Raw genomic sequence first — 15,237 nt, 5'->3', positions numbered from 1 at the left:
TTTCCATTCCAATTAAAACACATTATAAGCAAGCTAATGTTTGTATCCTATATTGCCAGTTTATCACTTTTAGTGAGATGGTGCTGTTGTCATGAGGGCAAATGGCATTGACATGGATTTCACCCTGTAGCACAACAGAATAGTTTTAATTTAGAGGAAAATCTCTGTTTAGGCATTGTGAAGATTAACAGAGGCAAAAATTAGTGACAGGTCATAGCTAAAGAGCTCTTGTACCACTGCCTTGCTACTTATCTGTATCTCTGATACAGATGATGATTGCTGACCCTCAAGCTAGCACAGAAAAGCCTAGTGCTGGAACAGGAAGCTGAGGCTGGACTGTGCTAGCTTTGAATCTGAGCTAGGATCCCTGTCTGACGCTGTGACTGCCATGGTGATGTACAAAGATATTCTGACCTAGCTCAGGTAACACAATGTGACTTTGCATAATATTGGCATATCCCGAGGCATTAAGTGTGAAGTCTAGTGCTGTTTTCTGTCTTGGGTGTAGTTTGGAAGTTACTCATCCTTCAGGCAGTCTGGGACCTGCTGGATCCAGGAGGTTTGGATAAGCCCAGGCATATGCACTTCTTTCCTTCTCATATCTGAGACTGGCAATACATGGGAACTACTCCTCTGGGGCCGTGCCTCAGCCATGTCCTGAGTGGCAAGTCTGCTTCCAGGACCATGGGCTGTGCCATGGATAGAAAGTCTCTTCATAAAGCAGAGATATGAAAAACATAACCCGCTCCAGTGACTTCCTGAACAGTAGGAGCATCAGGCTTTAGGATGCATCCTGAGTTACCCAGCAAGTAAATGTGGAGCTATCCACAGAAACAAAGCAGACCTATTCAAATAGAAAAAATAATATCCTGAAATAACACATTGACATACTGTGCTCCTGGGGCCCTACCATCTAGCAGACCTCCCTTCACGAAATCCATCTTCTCTTCTTCCTTTCTAGGCACCCTCTATTTTAATCCCTTTGTTTCAACTCCTAAACTTTAATCCATCTAACCAAAACCAGCCTGAAGAAGCCCCTAATTGAATCACAGTCCTCATTACCTGAAGTTATTTTTCCTTTGGATTTTATTTTCCCTCATACATAGTCTCATGGTAACTTAAATAAAATTAAGCAAGTTCATGTTTTAGTAACAACTCCTGCAGATAGTAATGGTTTGCTATACAAAGGAAGTGTGAAAAATGCCAATATATGACAGCAGGCTCTATGCATTTTAGAAATGGCTTTTGTTAGAATTTTATTTCAGGAGACTTCAGCTTCACATTGATTTAATCTTCAGTGTTACATGAATGTCATTTAGACACTCATGTAAAGAACCAAACTCTGCCCATGCACAAAACTGTGCAGTTATTACTGACCTTTCAGAGTCTTTGAACCGGTATACCCTGGGCACTGCACAGCCCATTTAACCTTTTTTTTTTTAAACTTTCTTTTTTCCCCTCATACATTGGTGAATTAGGTGTTGGAAGTCTTCACTCATTTTTTTTCTGAATTGCTAGGTAAAGTGAAAACAATTAGTATCATAACTAAAGTAGGGGTCATTTAGAGAATGTTTTGGGTTTATTCTAAGTTAGTCTTTGTCCATTTCCAAAGGAAAGAAAGAAAACAGAGCATAAAAAATAATTGCCAATATATATCAATTTAATAGAAAATGAGTCTTGTCACACAAACATGATATTATTACAATGGGGAGATATATTTTATTCCTCCACAGATGAAATAGATTTTTGAAAGGCACTTATCTTATCATGTATCATTATAACAGAAGTGCCAATTTTCATTAAAATACTTTTTTTCCTACAACCTCTTAAAACACTGGCTTCCAACAGAGCATGTGCCAGGCTTGTGGTTATTCAATAACCCACAGGACTACTGGCAAAGAATGGACATGTTATAAAGATAGATGGATGTAATGGTAAACAAAGAAGAAGGCACAGCATTCAGAAGGCAGGCTTGATACAGTTCAGGCCAGTGTATTTTAAAAAGGTACTAAGAAATGAGAGAGACTGCAGGAAACAGTCACAGAAATTATTCTGAAGAACTGAGAAAATGTCTTATAGTGAAGGATACTCTGATTAGTGTAAAAGAAGGTCAAGAGATACCTGGACTACAGCATACTTTCACCAGGATTTTGAAGGGCTCTCAAATCTTACAGAAGAGAGTGTAATGTCTGGAAGTTGAAGTCAGAGAAATTCAGATTCAAAATTAAGCTCAAATCTTTAATAGCAAGATAACTAGCCACTGGAACAACACATTCAGGGCAAGTAATGGCTCCATTTCCTCTTAATACCATTTTGGAAGACACCTTTATAAAAAATAAATTCTATATAGGCACATGCCAGGATAAAAACCTTACCCAAAATTAGTAATTTAAGTAGTAATTAGCAATTTAATTTTTTCCTTTTTGCAGGCTATTATGGCAAGGAGAGTTTTCTTATAACTCACAGTTTGTTCTCTTCAGATAAAAGAACATGATACTCTGATGGTCTTAGATGTTTGAAAAGAAACCCTTTTCCCTTGGGTGCTAAATGCTTTCAGTAGTCTAGGCTGCTCTGAGGAGTTGTCCTCTCCTAGTGGGCTCCCTGCCTTCATGTCTGATAAATGGCTGAGTATTCACAGTCTTCAGAATTGTATGCCTTGGGGACATGTTTCCCTGCATACCTATCTCATGCTTTTCTTGGTAGCTACTGTGTCTCTTTACTGCTTTCTTTAACACATCGTACTGTTTTTCTTTTATTTCTTCTGTATGTATACTTTAAGTAACTTTCTTCTTTCTTTTTTCTTTTTTTTTTGGCTAGATTATTCTAGAACTGAGGACAGTACGCTTTGTTTTGACTTCTGTACAGCTTTTCACTATTCACAGGTACATAAACTGCTTTCATGACAGTCCTCACTTAACTGGGAATAAAGCATGAGATGAATGTGAGAGGCACTGAGCTTTGTTAGAGCCCCACAAAGTACTTGAAGTTCTTCAGAAGACCACAGAGGACATCAGCAGTCTGCTCACTTCTCAGGGAACAGAACACAAGACAAGTGTAATTAATAAAGGTATTAAAAGGTGTATGTTGTCCTGTGAAAAGTTTGTACTACAAACCATTGTATTGACCATGCTTAAGTAGAAAGGCTGGCTTGCAGCTATATTAGGTTGCTCTGGTTGCCGGCAAAGTAATATCCCACAGTCATAAATGATTTGAGGCCCATTGATTATTCTACTTATTTTATAATGAGATAATGGGCATCACGGCTCTTAAAAGCACGGGGAGTATTTCTGAGAGTATTCTGAAAAACATGTTCAGTTATAATAGATGAGATGACCAATTTCTCTGACAGAAGGGCAAGTAATCATGTTGTTGTGACATATAAATGATCACATAAATGTTCATGCTTGCACCTTGGTGGAAATTGTGGTAACAATGCTTAAAGATATGTTATCACACTTACAAATGTCATTAAAAAATTAGTGAAGTGACATGTATGACAGTTCATGACATGGGAAACGTTAGCTGTGTAAGGAGGATGGATGGAGGGGTTGTCCAGCTAGATGTACTCCTCCTGCAGAAACATTAGCTTTATTGTCTGATGACTGCTTTGTATTACACGGGATGTTCAGTGAAAAGGGTTTAACAGTGAGTTTGGTTGGTGGCAAAATCCAAGAGTTTAACTTCCTCTTTTGTGTCAAATGAAAGTTAGTTGGGTTTTTTTGGCCAGGAACAAATCCACTGAAAGAAAAGCTTGCAGTTATACTCTGAATAACAGCACCTTTCTGAATGCTTATTTGCCAATACCAGTGTCAGAGATCCAGGGAATCCAAGTGCATAATAACACAAGTACAATTTAGGACAGGTCAGACAGAAGCTTGATTAACTATGATCATATTTAATGATGTGGAGAAGTGGGGAGTTGGAAACTATCACTGTTAGGTTTTTGTTGAAAGGAATATACTTTCAGTTAGTATAAACTCCTTAGCCAGACCTCCAAAATCTTGAATATTAACAATGGGTGCCATATATGACTGTTTATAGAGCAGAGTAGCAGAACTGTTTTTATGTTTTCTGGCAAGACTTCACAAAGACAAGTTTAAATTGGTGCTTTTCTCTCATCCAGTCATCTTCAAAAGAAGGAAATGTGTGTGTGTGTATTCATTAGGGAGTACATAAGTGAAAGAAAGGATTCTGAACAGGATCAGAAACTATTCACCTCATTTTATTAAAAAGGAACACATTTAGTAATGTTATAAAACTTCCCTACATTGGCACGGCTAGTCTCACCTCCTTACCTGATTTTCCCAGTTATTTCCTGCCTTGGTTGGTGGTCGCCATCCTACTTATATTTTAGAGATTATTCTCCAACTTGCACCTGTTTGTGTCTTTGCATTCAGACTCTATCTATGCCCTCTAGATTATGATACTGCCTTGACCACCTGCATGGTGATAGATCTTGCCTAGTCCCTCATCACTGAAGCACGATTCTATCCGAGCTCAAATGGAGCCTTCTCCAGCTGGTGTCCATCCAGAATGCTGCTTGCAGAGCTCACTTACCTAAAGGTGTGGTAACAGTTAGAAGCTGTGTTTCCTATTAACTGATCTTAATGTTCACTCTTGCTCTTCTGTTAAACAGATAGTAATGGAATAAAGTTACTATTGTACTTTTGTTGGTGTTCTGACCATAACTGTTTGAAACCCTAACCTAATGTCCTTTTTAAAATACTATGTAAGACATTTTCTTTTGTCTTGTTTGCCTATTCATAACTGGGGTTTCTTCTGTGCTGTTGTCCTTGTTTTCAACAGTCTAGACGGGGAGAGAGTCATGATCAAGTGACAGTAGTTTATCAAGTTACTCTTTGTTGGCTGAGATGCTCTAACTGCCCATGTCCCTGTTCCCATACCCAGCGGAGAAGTTACGTGACTTACTTTATCTTATGGTCAAAAAGAATTAATGGCATCATTTTGCATTTTTCATGATCCAAAACTGATTGCATGGGCAATCACAGACATTTGGTGACTTGATAATGGTAATAGTTTCTCAGAGAATCTAAGAGGTTAGAAACTCTGCAGTTAGTCACAGAATCAGATTGCCTAGAAGGGTCTTCTCAAAGCAGATCCACTGATACAGCTGGTCACCCAGGGCCATGCCCAGTTTCAGTGTCTCCAGAAAAGGAGATTCCCCTGTCTCTCTGGGCAACAAATGTATGAAGTGGATTTTCTCTAAAGTTAAACATTGAAAGAAAGTAATGAAAATCAATAAGAAATTGTAATGGGCAATACTACACATTTTTTTGATCATACTAAACAAGTAAATATTGCTGAGTTTCTTTCAGTACTTGAAAATATTTTTTGTTATTGTTCCAAGTGGTTAAAAAATGTAATAACACTGTTAGTAACTTTTGGGGATTGAGAAGAAAACAAGTTGAGTTTTGTTTTGAATAAAGGAAAACTCTTCACAGTAATACCTTTAGCACAGACTTGAAAATGCAGTGATTAAGGCTATATTCATAATGAAATTTGCTTAATGTGTGTCATGTACATTAGAAGTAAAGACAGTAAAATTTTAACTGCCTTGTTACATATTTTTATGTGTTAAACATGATTGAAATGTTAATTTATATGAGTAAATTATTTGCTTTATTGCTTGACATTCATGTTTCTTTTAATCTCTCCTGGTGCAAAACAGTTATGGGCTCATCTGCTAATAGTCATTTGGTTTGATTTTGGTTTACACCTTAATTTCTGCCTTCCTCCCATAGTCATTAACTTTGGCATTTCTGCACTATCAAAACACCCACTGATGTTTGGAGAAGAACTGTAGACCCATGGAATATATTGCTGGGCTCAAATATTTCAGAATAATTGTACTGTTAGCCATAATGATGAGGATTAACTTATACTGAATTTTCATGTGATTGCAGCAATACTGAAATTTTAAGAGCTAGGGTTGTTGATACATTTTCTTTTGGGGTGCCCACCTCAAATACTAATAAACAATTTCTTCAAAAATTTTGTAATTTACAGACAAATATTAACAAAATTGTTGAACTTGGTATTTGAACTCTATAAGGCTGCAGATGTCTCTAGAGCAATTTCTGATTCAGGATTTTTAACATCTGTAGGGCTAACTATAGCCTATCATGAATTATAAACTAGATCACAGGCTTCTAATATTTTACTATCTGGACAGTGACCCTGAACAACCTCTTTCTGTGGCCATAAAAGTGATTAATTTTCATGGCTAATTCATCCACAGAAATTTTTTCAGCTAAGATGACCAGTTTCTGTAATGAGAATGATTTTGAGTTACAGATTTCTGAAGTTCACAGAGAACATATCTATTCATAAGTCAATTATTTGTAACCACTATCAGTTCTTACTATGGCTTTTACATGCAGACATGCTAATTATAACTCACTCATATTTTTGGTTCAGTGATCATGCTTATAATTTAATTCTTTAGACTAGCAATTGTTCTCATTTAAATTCTAAGATGCTTTAAATTGGTGACTTAAATTATGTATATTATGGTTGAAATTAAGTCTTGAAAATTACATGCTTATTAGCATGTATTGTCTAAAAATTAGGGTATGGTCATATCTTGGAGGAATTGTTATAATGCTGGTGTTTCCCTAAATGTCAAATGCATTATACATCTGACATTTAGAAACCGTGAAAGGAAGAGGAATGGTAAAATATGTGAGCATAGAGCTGATAATTGAAAAGTGGCCTTAAAAAGCCAGGTCTGTAGGGCTGCTATCCTAGTCATAGATGCAGGAAGTTATGTGATTAAGTATATGAACCTGTGAAGATTTATAAGATTTATAAGAACAATCATTATTCACAGCAGTCACATGAATAAAAAATAGTACTAGAAAGAAGGATTGAGGATCAGGAGGAAAAATGTGGTGAGCAGAGCTGGTGGTTCATCATGATTTTATTTACATGACTGTAAATCTGTAACTGCTCGATGTCACCTCTACATATTTGGGTTCAGTGGCTGACTGGTATTTAATTATCCCACAGTTCTGGTAGGGAACTCAGGCTGAGATAGCAATGGCATAAACAGCATAAATGTACAGCTGCTGTACACATGTAACTGAGACCACTGGGCTGCCTTGGCTTACCCTAACGGAACAGCAAATACATACTCAGTAAATATAACCACTGTTTCTATTGCAATAAAGTGTAGAAGGAACTCCTGGATACAGCATGTATTTCGAGTCCTTCAGAGACCTCTGTCCCTTGCCTTTAAGAGGAATGAATATTCAAGGAATTCCTGAGATGAAATAGTTGTGAGAATGATGCTTGATTATGATGAAGATTCTATCCTTCAGTGTGATGGTTCGCAGTGTAATTTTATCTGCTCATTCTGTTAAAAATTGCTCACTGGGGAAATTACAACCACTAAAAGCGTTTGGGGACTTCAAGCCTGGTAGAATGATTTTTCTCTCATTTTTCTCTCTCTGGCAGGGGTGGAAATATAGCACTTCTTCCCAGGGTTGAGAGGGAAGGGAGGGTGGGACAAAAACCATTGGAAGCTGTTCTCCTGGGAGTCTTCCCTGGGGAAAGCACCACTTTTGAATCTAAAATAATGCCGTTCCAGTACCTTTGTGTAAAATTAGCCCATATTCATAGCTTAACAGTCTGTAGTAAACTCATTCACAGCACTGAAGAATCTAGCCTTGCTTTTTGTGTCTTTTCACTTTGTTTAGCTCTGTTTTTAATAATCTTGCTACAAGGGCTACTATAATCCTTCAGGTTTCAGCTGAATCCAGGAGAACTGCTTTATGTGCCAATAACCACCCCAGAAATGGCCCGAACAGAAGCTATAATAATCCTCTGTCCTCATTTATGGATAAAATGACTGCTACAATTCTTCTTTCCATCTTTCTTTCTGAAGCTCTGTGGCACAGTGATGGTTTATAGTGCACAAAACAGGACAGAAAACAGCTAAGTGGCCAGACAAAGGGGTACAATGCTGACCAACTGTAAGATGAGAAGGTTCTGAATTCCTGTGAGGTGGCCGTTGTATAGAAAAAGTAAATGTACCTTTGCTTATGTCCTTGCAACTCCAAAGTTCCTGTAGCAGAAATGCTGCAAGCCATGAACTGGAAGCATTCTAGCTTAAGTATTTCTTTCTCTTAGATGTTTTTGATTAATTCTATGGATATTCATTGTCAGCTTGAAAACAGCCTTTCTTTACATCATTACCTTGTGTGCTAAGCAGGACAAGTTGTGAGTACAGGAGCTGGCAAACTCTGAGATGTAGACATGTAATATATCTGTATCCATTTTGAGTAATGAATCCAGTGGCAGGACCTTGAAGTTGTTATTGCCTCTACTTGTCACAGCCCTCTTAAAATTCAGATAGGCATGTTGCAGAAGACTACATTTTTTAGGGGTTAGAATCTTTGTAATGTTTTGGCTGAAGTATTTTGGTATAAGAGAAGCTTTTGGGGAAATTTGAGGTAAAATGGGTTTAGCATGTCACTGAGTCAGGTCTCAGTGACCTACGACAGGTTTCAAAAAAGCTGTGGTTTTATATGTTTGCTGAGTACACAAGACAGGGAGCTTGGATCCACCATCTGGCAAACATGAGGCATGTATGCTGGTCTGAAAGGTGCCCTGATTATGACTGTAATTAGCTGCTTGAAATGGGTACTTGGAAATGTGACAAGCGTTGTGAGACAAGAAGATATAGCAAGTGCATTATTAAGCAAAGCAGTGAGTTAAAGAGCACATGCTAATCCCTGATAGTAGGCTGATAATGAATAGGAAAATGTATGATATGATGTAAAGAGGAAATAAATACATATACAATAGAAGCTGGAATGTGCCATTGTTGGTATCAGACTGTTGAAGGTTTCCAAGTCTCAATCTCCATTTTGATTCCCAAATTGCTACACTTTTGTGTATTCTTCTATAAGTGATTAATCTGATCTTAATTTTAGTCTTTGTTTCAGAATTCAGATCTGTGGGGAAAATTCTGGACCACTCAGTAGCTAGACAAGAGTTGGTAAGCACCCTGTTTATGAGAGAAAGAGATCTATCAACCAGTAACTGACCCAGTATATTTTTCACTTATGCCTGGAATGTGTTTACTTGATTTTTATTTTTCTGGTGGTTTTGTTTGTTTGCTTGTTTGTTTTGCTAAGTGCAACCTTCTAGATATGTATATGAAAAAAAGAGGAACCTTATAGAAATCATCGGTACTCTTGTGTCATTGTTTAACCCCAGCTGGCAACTAACTAATCACACCGCTGGTCCCTCACTCCCTGCCCCTGCAACAGGAGGTGTGGAACAGAATTGGAAGGGTAAATTTAGTAATGGAAATAAAATAAAATAATAATATTAGTATGTATAAGTTGTAATGAAAAGGAAGATAATAATAATTAAAAAAAAGACAAATAAAACCCAAGAAGGAGAAATGATGCAAAATGAAAAACAACTGCTCACAAGCAGTGACCAATGCCAGTTCCCGAGCACCAATCTTCAGCCAAGTTTACCCCTAGTTTATGTGCTCAACATGACACCATATGGTCTGGAATACCCCTCTGGTCAGCTGGGGTCAGCTGTCCCAGCTGTGCCCCCTCACAACTCCTTGTGTGCCCCCAGCCCACTCGCCAGTGGGGTGATGTGAGAGGCAGAAGAGTCCTTGACTCTGAGTGAGTGCTGCTAAGCAGAAACTGAAACATCCCTATGCTGTCAACTGTTTCCAGCACAAATCCAAAACACAGCCCCACACCAGCTTCTGTGAAGAAATTAACTCTGTCCCAGCCCAAACCAGCAGATCTTGATACAAATGGATAAAATGCACTTCATCCATTTTCAAGATACAAATGTTGCCCACTACAGTGAAACCTCCAAGGATACTCCCACTGGCTTGTACTATTTATGAGATATGTATTATTTATTTGACCTAAATATTCTTGTATGCCTTTCCATCATGTAAAAAAAAGCATGAGAGATTGTACGGCCAGTGTATTGACAAGATGCCTGGAACTACTCATCTAAACCATAGGAACACTGTGCTATGATTCTTTTTTTTTTTTTTTTTCTGTTCTGTAGCTGCCATGGTGTAGTTGTGATCAATTCCACAGACTGATTTCTTTTTTTTCTGGTCTTTTGTTTCAGTGCTTTGTACAGCATGTAAACTATTGTTACCAGGGTGAAGCAAAGTTTGGAATGTATTTATTTTAAAGCATTTCAGTTCCTGTTTAAATTAGTAGATGTATGAGCAGGCTTATTAGAAGTGAGTCAATCTGAATTATTTCAGAATAAATACAAATGTTGAAAACCAGCCAGGTTTGACAAAGAAAAGAAAGGACTCTTCCTCATAGGTTTCTCTGCTATGCCACTTCTCAGCTATGTATGTTTCTCAACATACAAAAAAAAGCCCAGCAGGAATCAGAACTTTGTCTGAAATTTGTAATTGATTACCTGGGTTATTGTCAAACAGTTGTAAAAGTGAAATAAATAAAATCACTCACTATGTTAAACCCAAAACACTTTGGCTGCAACTTGGTTTCCAAAATGTGGAATTCATTTAATACTAGTTTGAATAGCCCTATGGTTTGGCCACTCCATTTCATTCTGTTCTAAACACCTGTTTTCATTTAGCTGTACAAGACGGACCTCAATTCTGCACTTAGCTTTACACTCTGAACGGTTCCACTGAAATCAGCGATAGCAGTTGATTTTGAACACAATCCATAGTATCACACTTCATTTCTTCTGGAAAAAAATATTAGGGAAAAACTACAGTATAACTAGCCAAACTGATGTGAATTTTACAAGATTACTGTAACGCACTTAAAACTCAAGTGTGCTCTTGTAGCTTCATTCTCTCCTTTCTCTTTGGATTCTAGCTCATTTCTCCTGCCCTTGTGTTACTTGAAAGCTGACACATTTCATGCAGAAGCTCCAGGAAAGATTTGTGACAGGGCAATATTTCAAGGAAATAGAAGCAAAGTAAAGGAAAACAAGTAAAATGTCCAGATGGTTCCTTAAATATGCATTATTAGTTGATTTGTTGGTACATTTTAGTCCAAAAATCCAGGCTGTTTTTTGACCTTACTTTTTCATTTTCTATTCTAGTGTATTTAAAAGAAAAAACAGCTCTATGACCCATCTATATGTCTGATGGCTTGCTGCATGCAATTTTAAAACATTGTTTGTAGTATTCAACCTTGTCACTAGTTTTACCATTCATATATGTAATAATTTTTTCATACATCATTTTACCTATCAAACATTTTCAAACAAGGTACTTTGGTCTGCATCTGTAATATTATATTGTTATTGTGTTATAGAATTAGTGATAAATTCATTTTGTAATTTCTTTATTGCATCAAATCCATCAAAGAAGATTTTTAGCAAATGCTTATTTTAATGTCTTGTCCACTATTTTATGTTACTCAGTAGTTAAGATGTGAGCTTCACTTTTGAGAAATACAAGCTCAAAATCATGTTCTGCTCATACTTTCTTTGTAATTTAAGTCCCCATGCATGGGAACAAAGTTAGTGTCCTGTATCCTCCAGTTCGTCTCTCTATATAGTTTAGGGTTAGATAATCCCTGAGTGTAATTTCAATTTGCTTAGTTTAGGAAGGACCAGTAACTTTGAAAGTGCATGCTTTCTCTTTCTCTTCTGGGGGGAGCCGAGATCACTGCTTTAGATCAAGAAACTTAAAGACCATTGAGGTGAACCTCAGTCTTTCAGTGTTTCAGCTCCTCCTCTGTGAAGCAGACATAGCAGCGTTACCATTCCTCAGGAAGCTGCCATAAGGATATTAATAATTATGACATATTAATGAATCATAATAGAAGTTATATGAATATGAACACTTATCTCATGAGAAAAGGAGAGCTTCTATCTCCATCCAGTTGGGACTTCCTTGTAATTTTGCATTGTACCAAATATATTTTTGCTACGATTTGGTATTAGAAAGATTTTTGTATAGAGAATATGGGAAATATGAATTTTTATGTATTTTGTACAGGCTTATTTAAAACCCAAAATGTAATGGTATGTATTTTACCAGGACTGCTAAGGAAAGGACAGGCCCTTAACTTGTCTTACTGCACCTTAAAAAACAGTCAGCAATCCATCTTACAGGCATCCCTGTGAAAAGTTCCAGTATGAGGGGCCACAGCAAAGAGACTTGCTAAATACTGTGTGAAAGTTTTGCTCTTGACTGTGTAGTCTGAAGGGCATCTTGCATTCTGGAGTTCCATTTCCAGCAGTGAATGTAGTAAAACATGGGCAGCTTGAATGGACCATGGTGACCTCACATCACCTCACAACAAAGACAGGAAGCTGCATAATCAAAAGTGTGTTAAGCTGGAGGGAGTTACTTCAGAAAACTTTCCTAAGTGTATCTGATCTCTTTTTCCTATTGCTAAGACAGTGCATGGAAGATGATTCAATGAAATGTCTCAGTATGAATCATTATAGCCAAGGAAAATAATACATGAAGTGGCAAAACCCATGGTAACCTCCCAAGTCTTTCTAATGGGATGTGTTGCTGTTCCACATAACTTTCTCTTTGTGTATGTAGGAGTGGATCTGTGGTAAAGTTGGGCTCTCTGAAGCTGGTTCTTCCTCAAAGTGAATAGCCCAGGCTGTGAGTAGGGGGTGAATATTGGTGTGGTGTGCTTCAGGGGTGAGTGCACTCCTGCATATGCTACAGCATTCCTAGTGTTATGTCAATTAATATTATGTCACTCCTTGCTCTTTTTTGTCTTATTGCAGCTCAAGTTCAGAATTAATGCGCAGCAGTAACTCCCCATGGAGCAGATATTTAAGGCCAGTATTTCAATATCAGAATCCCACAGGCACAAATTAAAGCCAATCTCTCCTTGCAAGATTTACAGCTCTCTTTCTTATTAGGAAGAGCCAGACATTGTTTCCTGGAATGTCAGTATTATTACAGTTCAGTAATGGATGTGACACTAATTAAAGAAAGCAGAGGAGACAAAAGCATTTGTGTTGTAACTTTAGCAAAGCTGCAGGTAGATATGTATTTGACCCTAGGAGTTGCATTTTGGATACCAGCACAGAGTAATACTTTTATCTGTACCAATAGTTTGTAGAGCAACTCACTTCTCTTGTGAGTACTCTCTTTTGTATTAGGCACCTATTGGCGATGCAGAAGCATTTGCTCCTTTTTCCATGGAACAAGCTGTGTGGTTCAGGGAAAGCACATTTTATTTCATGTGCATTTTCTTATAGAGCAATCTGCTCTTCTGTCTTTACAATGAGAATGAAAGAAGCAAGAAAAAATTAAGTGAGAGTCATGGTTCATAAGAAAATTAGTGGAAATCTCTAATACAAATGGGATAGAATAAATGAGAAAGAAAGTGTTAAAAGGCTGCTTGTCCTCGCTAATCAGAAGGAAATGGTCTGTATTGTAGCATTTCATGAAGGGAGCATTCAATTTCTTTATAACTGGCTACAAACTTGGAAATAACCAGGACTTTGAGAGAAGGTCCTGACCCACCTAGCTTCTCTTGGTCTGCAGCACTGACCTGACAGCTGGAGCTGTCAAGATGTAAACTGAACTTCAAAAAGTGCCAGTAGCTCTGTATGAAAAATGTAAACATCTATCAAAAAATTGCTGTAAGGGAAAATTCACCCCGTCCTTGGAGTCTGAAGGCCCTTTGTTTTATTTCCTCTCTTTATATTGTTTTGAGCAGGTTTGCTTACTTGGCAACTTGGCTATGTAATGTACACTCGACTGGGAAGATGGAGAAAGGCAGGTGGTTCTCCAGTTCTTTATGCTGAGGTAATTACCTGTGTGAACATATTTTAATACATATCTGTGCAAACATGCCTTCGTGCATGACTTACAAGGGACACTCTTCCACTTGCTAGAGAAGGAACCAAACCCTTCAGTCTTTAAACACAGTTCCCTTCCTGTCATACTCTGCACACCCAAAGTGGGCACTGTTCTAGTCCAGCCCTGTGCAGCTGCATGGGGTCCTGCTTTCAGTGAGCACTTGGATGTGGGTCCAATGCTATGCTATGGGTAGAGAGAATGCAGGGTTAAATATTTTGTTCACTTCAACTCTACTGTAGTGTTTTTCAGATTGTCTCCAGGCTGGTGTCATTACTGGTTGTCACAGCATGCTTATTACAGCATTGCAGGGAGCTGTCACCACTACAGAGCAAAAGCAAGCCTGTCTGCTGCTACCTACCAAGAGGTCAGTGCTTTACTGATTAGTGCAGGGAAGATACACTGCTGTGCAAATAAAACTGTCCAGCGCTGTCTGTAACGGCAGAAATGGTTAATTGTGCCATGAATAAAAATCCTGAATACATAAAATGCTGCAATAGCAGCCTTGTTTCCTTTAGGTAAGTGTGTTCAGCTGGTTCAGGTAAAAATTGTACTGGGCCAGGGTCCTGTTATTATTCCACTATTGCTAACTTTATTAATACCTCAGTGCTGACAGGAATCATTTTGTGCTAGTTACTATACAATAATGGATCTTAGGGCTTACCAGTGAAGACAGTGGAAGGTGTAACAGATGGTTGGGGGAAAAAACACCCAAAACCAGATGGGCCAGGGAACAGGTGGTGTGTGTGAGAAGGGATGAGATGACACTGCAGCAGGTTTTTATAAACCTGATCATTAGTTCTGTTCATGTGGCTGTGTACTAGGTATGCTCAGCTAGACTATGTAACAGAGCTCAATCTGGAGGCATTTAAGGCCACAGTGGCTGGGTAAGGGAGAACTCAGGTCACATACGAAGGGCAGAATCTGAGAAAGTCCTGACAGGAGGGAGAATTAAGCTTTTGGGCAGATTTTACTCTGTGAATTTTTGAGATGTATTAGAGTAGCAAGGAGGCAGTGAAAATAACCTTTTTCTTAGCTGATCAGGGAGGTTACCCTCACTCACTGAGTTGGTGAGTTGGCCTCTTGGATCTTTTGTTACTTGACAATCCAGCTGGCAGCTTTTAGTCTTCCGTTTTAATGTTTAATTCATTCCATATATATTTCATATGGACATTAATTACACAGCTTGACTCTAAGTTTGAGTTACTTTTTTTTCAGTCCTCTCTTCCCCACAGTGATCTGGAACAAAGTACATCTTATCTCCTCATAACTATACAGCAGCTCACAAGACACAGTGTTACATAGCAAAGGTAAAAAGGGAAAAGTGAAGAGAACAAGGGGATTATGAAAAAAATGCATTAGGATCCTTTTCCTGTATCCAAGTCCTAAAATGA

Source organism: Corapipo altera, unplaced genomic scaffold, assembly GCF_003945725.1.
Source record: "Corapipo altera isolate COAL_440 unplaced genomic scaffold, ASM394572v1 0, whole genome shotgun sequence".
Lineage (NCBI taxonomy): Eukaryota > Metazoa > Chordata > Aves > Passeriformes > Pipridae > Corapipo > Corapipo altera.
The sequence above is the reverse complement of the archived record's forward strand: the minus strand, read 5'-3'. Positions refer to the sequence as shown.